At 47.8% G+C, this 6,641-nt stretch overlaps 1 pseudogene; it reads left to right on the forward strand.

Moving 5' to 3' along the window:
• The first annotated feature begins 626 nt into the window (after positions 1-626).
• LOC126428580 (5S ribosomal RNA) lies at positions 627-744 on the forward strand (annotated as a pseudogene).
• Positions 745-6,641: the final 5,897 nt, after the last annotated feature.

A 6,641-nucleotide genomic window follows, 5' to 3' on the forward strand; every position in this document is an offset into this window, starting at 1 on the left:
TCTGTCGAGGTGGGGGGAGCACCATGCTGCCGTATTGGTCAGCCACATTTCAGGCGCTCAAAGCTCAGGTAAATTTCATCTCTTTGGTTCCACCAAAGGTGACCAAAGGACCGTCTCAAAGATGATCATATATTGCACATTCACTGTCTGCGGTTAGCAGACGACCTTACATTCATTCATTTCGCAGGTCTCACCAAATTGGATGTAGGGATTTATTTTGTGGGAGTGCACATGTGATCAATTAAATAAATGAATTGTCATTCTTTCCTACACTGGTATCCGGCTTAGGTGTATTAAGTGAAATTGAGTTATTATTACAAAAAATATGTTGTGCTGGCAAGAATAACGAAGAATATTGTACCCATTTTCAATGTCGGGCGGTACTGTACCCTTTCACCATTTCTATTTTAGTACTAGTAGTAGATCAATACTTCGAAACAGTAACAAGTAGGCACCTACAACGTTTTGCTGTAGAACAAACGATAATTTCTCAAATACAGTCTGGCTTTAGAAAACAGCACTGTACCGCTGACTCTATACTAAGAATAGGTAGCAACATCACAAAAGCAACGAACACGACGGGGTAGGCATCGACTCAGTATTTAGAGAGAGTGGAAAGGGCATTTGCCAACAGCCTTGCCGCAGTGCTAACACCGGTTCCCGTCATATCACCGAACTTAAGCACTGTCGGGCTGGGCTAGCACTTGGATGGGTGACCATCCGGTCTGCCGAGTGCTGTTGGCAAGCGAGGTGCACTCAGCCCTTGTGAGGCAAACTGTGGAGCTGCTTCAGTGAGAAGTGGCGGCTCCGGTCTCGTAAACTGACATACGGAAGAGTGGTGTGCTGACCACGTGCCCCTCCACATCTGCATCCAGTGACGCCGGTGGACTGAGGATGACACGGCGGCCGGTCGGTACCGTTGGGCCTCCCAAGGCCTTTTCGGACGAAGTTTAGTTTCAGAAAGGGCATTCGAGACACACCGGCTTCCTGGACGATAACATAAACTAGTGGCCTTGACATTCAGCTCAGTCCTAGACGACAGGCCGACAACAGGCATAGTAAGTGGGAAACAATCTGCGATTTTTAACAGGAAGCTGGAGTACCTCTGGGATCCATGATAACTTTTGTGCTGTGCGGTATCTGCGCTGAGACGACAGAAGCCATGGGATAGCGGTATGTACATACAGATGGCGTTAGTATCCGTCGGCCGATGTGGCCGAGCGGTTCTAGGCACTTCAGTCTGGAACCACGCGACAGCTACGGTCGCAGGTTCGAATCCTGCCTCGGGCATGGATGTGTGTGATGTCCTTAGGTTAGTTAGGTTTAAGTAGTTCTAAGTTCTAAGGGACTGATGACCTCAGGTGTTAAGTCCCATAGTGCTCAGAGGCATTTGAACCATTTTCTAATCTTGCACTATTTTACAGGTAGAGTGGTGTGTAAGATACTGTTGAATACCATATACAACCTGTGTGTACCCATTCCGAGACGACTGGAAAATTCTCTGAGTGCCTACAGGTTTTCTAAAGAGTTTTGGGCACGGGGGTGTTTTTGATGTTTCCGTATCATTGTATCTCTGTTGTTACTAGAACAATGAAATACTTAACTCATTCAAGTAGTCTAGGAAGCGAGGTGTTTACACCACAAGGATAACACTAATTTGTCACTCCTGAGCAAAATGAGAGCAACACTGAAGGGAACGAGTAATTTGTGCTCGTCTCGACGCAGCAGGCTCGCCGCGGAGTTGTGACGTAAACGTCAGTCGCGGCCGGATGTGCATAAATTCGCAGACTTAACCCCCGGCTGTCCACTCTGGCGACACGGCGGTGTCACGGAGCGCGCGGTGCTCGCACGAGCCGCTGTGCGGCGCAGCCCCGGCGTTGTGAAACAACCGACAACCGTGCAGCGGCGGCGGCGGCGGCCAGAGTAATTACGACAAACAGGGCCGCCGTAGCTCATCTGCGGGCCGCGCAGTAAAACAGTCAGTCGGCGCGCTCTGCCCGCTATTCGCGGAGAATTACTCCAGTGTTTTGTCTACGCTAAGAGCCTGCCCTGGCCTACCCTACCCTGCTGCCGCCCCCTCAGCTGCACTAGGCCGGAGGAAGCCAGTTCGCAGGACGGCCCATCAACTGATTCTCAATCAGAGGGGCACGGGGAGGGCACCGTATATGAATGAAGGGTGTTTGAAAGTCTTTGTTGCAAACGTCTTGGCGTGATAGACTTAGACATAGGGGAACAGCTTTTGTTTGAGACGAAGTGTTTGCTGACGCTCCTCGGCGACGATAGGAGTCTTTTTATTGAATTCGGCGCCCCTGGGGCGACGACATCTCGCCGAACTAGTAGGGTCCACATCTACATGGATACTCTGCAAATCACATTTAAGCGCCTGGCAGAGGGTTCCTCGAACCACCTTCGCAATTCTCCATTATTCCAATCTCGTATAGCGCGCGGAAAGAATGAACACCTATATCTTTCCGTACGAGCTCTTATTTCCCTTATTTCATCATGGTGATCGTTCCTCCCTATGTAGGTCGGTGTCAACAAAATATTTTCACAGTCGGAGGAGAAAGTTGGTGATTGGAATTTCGTCAGAAGATTCCGTCGCAACGAAAAACGCTTTTCTTTTTATGATGTCCAGCCCAAATCCTGTATCATTTCTGTGTCACTCTCTCCCATATTTCGCGACAATACGAAACGTGCTGCCTTTCTTTGAACTTTTTCGATATACTCCGTCAGTCCTGTCTGGTAAGGATCCGACATCGCGAATCAGTATTCTAAAAGAGGCCGGACAAGCGTAGTGTAGGCAGTCTCCTTAGTAGGTCTGTTACATTTTCTAAGTGTCCTGCCAATAAAACGCAGTCTAGTTAGCCTTCCCCACATTTTCTGTGAGTTGCTTCCAATTGAAGTTGTTCGTAACTGTAATACCTAGGTATTTAGTTGAACTTAGATTGGACTGATTTATCGTGTAACCCAAGTTTAACGAGTTCCTTTTAGCACTCGTGTGGATGACATCACACTTTTCGTTATTTAGGGTCAAAACTGCCACTTTTCGTACCATTCAGATACCTTTTCTAAATCGTTTTGCAGTTTGTTTTGATCTTCTGATGACTTTATTACTCGATAAACGACAGCGTCATCTGCAAACAACCGAAGACGGCTGCTCAGATTGTCTCCCAAAATCGTTTATATAGATAGGGAACAGCAAAGGGCCTATCACACTACCTTGGGGAACGCCAGAAATCACTTCTGTTTTACTCGATGACTTTCCGTCAGTTACTACGAACTGTGGCCTCTCTGACAGGAAATGACAAATCCAGTCACGTAACAAAGACGATATTCCACAAGCACGCGATTTCACTACGAGCCGCATGTGTGGTATAGTGTCAAAAGCTTTCCGGAAATCCAGAAATACGGAATCGATCCGAAATCCCTTGTCAATAGCACTCAACACTTCATGTGAATAAAGAGCTAGTGGTGTTCCCACGGGAACGATGTTTTCTAAACCCATGTTGACTGTGTGTCTAGTCTACCAATGGTTCCAGTGGCTCTGAGCACTATGGGACTTAGCCTCTGAGGTCATCAGTCCCCTAGAACTTAGAACTACTTACACCTAACTAACCTAAGGACATCACACACATCCATGCCCGAGGCAGGATTCGAACCTGCGACCGTAGCGGTCGCGCGGTTCCAGACTGTAGCGCCCAGAACCACTCGGCCACTTCGGCCGGCCTCTAGTCTACCAATCAGGTGTGCTACGTACTTCCTGCCGTCACCAAACGAATCTACAGGGGCGTTCAGTAAGTAATGCAACACGTTTTTTTCCCCCCTGTTACCAAAGGAAACTGCGAGGGGCGTTCAATAAATAATGAAACATCTATTTTTTCTCGGCCAATTTCGGTTTAAAAAGTGCCCATTCGTTGTGGGACGCAGTGGACTATTCCCACTTCAGTCTCAACTGTTTCATGAAGTTCTGTTAGATGGCGGCGCTACTCGTAGTCTCCAAAATGAGTCTCTAACGGTGGTGCATTCTAAGCAGACAGCTGTAATTGAGTTTCTTTTGGCGGAACACCAGACTATCGTGGATATTCACAGGCTCTTGCAGAATGTCAACGGTCGTCTGGCAGTGAACAAAAGCACGGAGAGTCGTTGAGCGAAACGTCTGTCGTCAACGCAACAACGTCGTAGAAACTCGTCCAATCTCCAGCGTACAGGCGGCCCGCACCCACCCTCAGGAAATTGAAGGAACGACTTCAGTGTGTCCGTCACCACAAAATGCAAACGAACTTCTCTTTCTCCAAATCAACGCAAGTCCTCACGCAACTGCCGGCCGGAGTGGCCGAGCGTTTCTAGGCGCTACAGTCTGGAACCGAGCGACCGTTACGGTCGCAGGTTCGAATCCTGCCTCGAGCATGGATGTGTGTGATGTCCTTAGGTTAGTTACGTTTAAGTAGTTCTAAGTTCTAGGGGACTGATGACCCGAGATGTTAAGTCCCATAGTGCTCAGAGCCATTTGAACCATTCCTCATGCAACTCTGTGCACCCAGGAGCAGCTCACAACACTGGACTGTTCTTCCTCATCCACCCATTAGCCAGGATGTCGCCACTTCCGACTTCCATCTGTTTGGTCCAGTGAAGGATGCACTCTGCGGGGAGCGGAACGTGGATGATGGGGAGGCAACTGGTAAGGTGCTATAAGTACTAGCACTGAACGGAAATTATGCTGACAAACAGGGTTTTGTAGCCAAATCAGTGGCTAATAATACGGTGCACTGGGCACCTGATTAAAACCAACCTGCTTTCAGGAAAAAGAAGTGTTGCATTACTTACTGAACGATCCTCATAGAGAGGTAGAATAGGGGCGCTGGAAGAATTTTGAGCAGAGCATAATCTGAACCTAGCTAATACTTGATTTAAAAATCTTGGAAGTAGGTTGCATACGTCGAGCAGACATGGAGACAATGAAAGCTTTAAGAATGAAGAAGATAATTTTAAAACTGAGGTTTCAAAATCCTATTTAAACTCCTACGCTTTCTCAGGGATAGATGGTGTCTTCAACTGTAATAAATTAGTTATGGACTGCAGAATCAACCTCAAGAAATTGGAGGAAGAGAGGAAATTACAGAGATTGGACAGGAGTAGATCAGAAGAATACCTGGTACCCGAGTTTCAAAGAGAACTCAACGCGATGGTTGACTGTGACGGGTGAAAGGAGTACAATAGAAGAGGAATAAGTGGCTTTGAAAAGTGAAATAGTGAGGCGCAGAAGATCAAACAGCAAAAAGCAAGGCCTTAAAAATGGCATCTTTAACTGAGATGCGTTCCGAGCAGAGAGTTGTCATTTCTTTTGGCGGAAAACCAGTACATCGAAAGTGTTCATAGGCGCTTGCAGAATGTCTATGTGGACTTGGCAATGGCACGGTGATCGGTGGGCAGGCGTCTGATCACCATATCATCATAGCAACAAGGTCACTCAAACCTGTCCGATATCCCGCGTGCCGGCCGGCAGCACACAGTTGTGACCCCTGCATTGTTGGAACGTGCGGACACTCTCATCCGAGGTGACCGACGGATCACAGTCAAAACCTCGCTGCTCAACCGGACGTCTGACGCACTCGTCCACCAGTTGGAGTACTCAAAGGCGTGTGCCCAGATAGTTTCCTCGCCACCTAACAGAAACCCGTACAGAGAAACGAATCTGCGCTGTATTGCTTGCGCGTTACGAGGCTGATCTCGACAATTTTTTGTCGAACACCGTCATTTCATTGGATTCCTCTTGCTCATCCACCCTACAGCCCGGATCTCGCACCTTCCGACTTCCACCTGTCTGGCCGAATTAAGGATACACTCCGTGGGAAAAAGAATGCGAATTATGGAGATGTTATTGATGGAGCAGGACGTTGGCTCCAAAGCCGATCAGTAGAGTGGGCCATGTGGGCATACACACCGTCCCAGGAAGGTGGCCTAAGGCAATTGCAGTGAATGGAGATTAGATTGAAAAACAAGGTTTTGTGGCCAATAGAGTGGGATATAATATGAAGTATTGCAATGCAGAATAAAACCAACCCACTTTGAGAAAAAAGTGTTGCATTTCTCACTGAACGCCTCTCGTGCAGTCGTCCTGCGACAACTGTGCGTTCTTTGACTGGTCGGAGGTGGTGGCACATTAAAACAGAACATTTGACGTATTACTCCAATATGTTACATAAATGAATAAAAGACTTGCTTAACTTTCACACAGGTCTTGGCCACAAGAGAGCTTGGTATGTTAAATTTGTTATTGACTTTTAAAGCATCATTTGATGCACAGATCAACAAACTTTTCTCTTGCAGTACAGTGTTACACATTTAAATGAAGAAGTCCATCGGAAACTTTAGCTATCGTGTTGGTCCTATACTGTGATGGTGACTCCTTGAGACGAGGTCACAAACTGGTGCAGAGCTCTTGCATGCTAGACGGTACATTGACCTCAGAACGAGGGCGCTGCTGTTGCTGAGACGGGGGCGTGGTCTTGTGGAGCGCCTCCCATACTTCGTTGCGGATTGCAGCGAGTCCTCGATAATCTGTGCTGTATCGAATCTCAGTGCCGACTCTGGCGTGCCACAGCCATCACACTGCGTACGCCAATACGTTGTGTTAGGTGGCC

The sequence above is a fragment of the Schistocerca serialis genome, chromosome 12 (genome assembly GCF_023864345.2).
Source record: "Schistocerca serialis cubense isolate TAMUIC-IGC-003099 chromosome 12, iqSchSeri2.2, whole genome shotgun sequence".
Taxonomy (NCBI): domain Eukaryota; kingdom Metazoa; phylum Arthropoda; class Insecta; order Orthoptera; family Acrididae; genus Schistocerca; species Schistocerca serialis.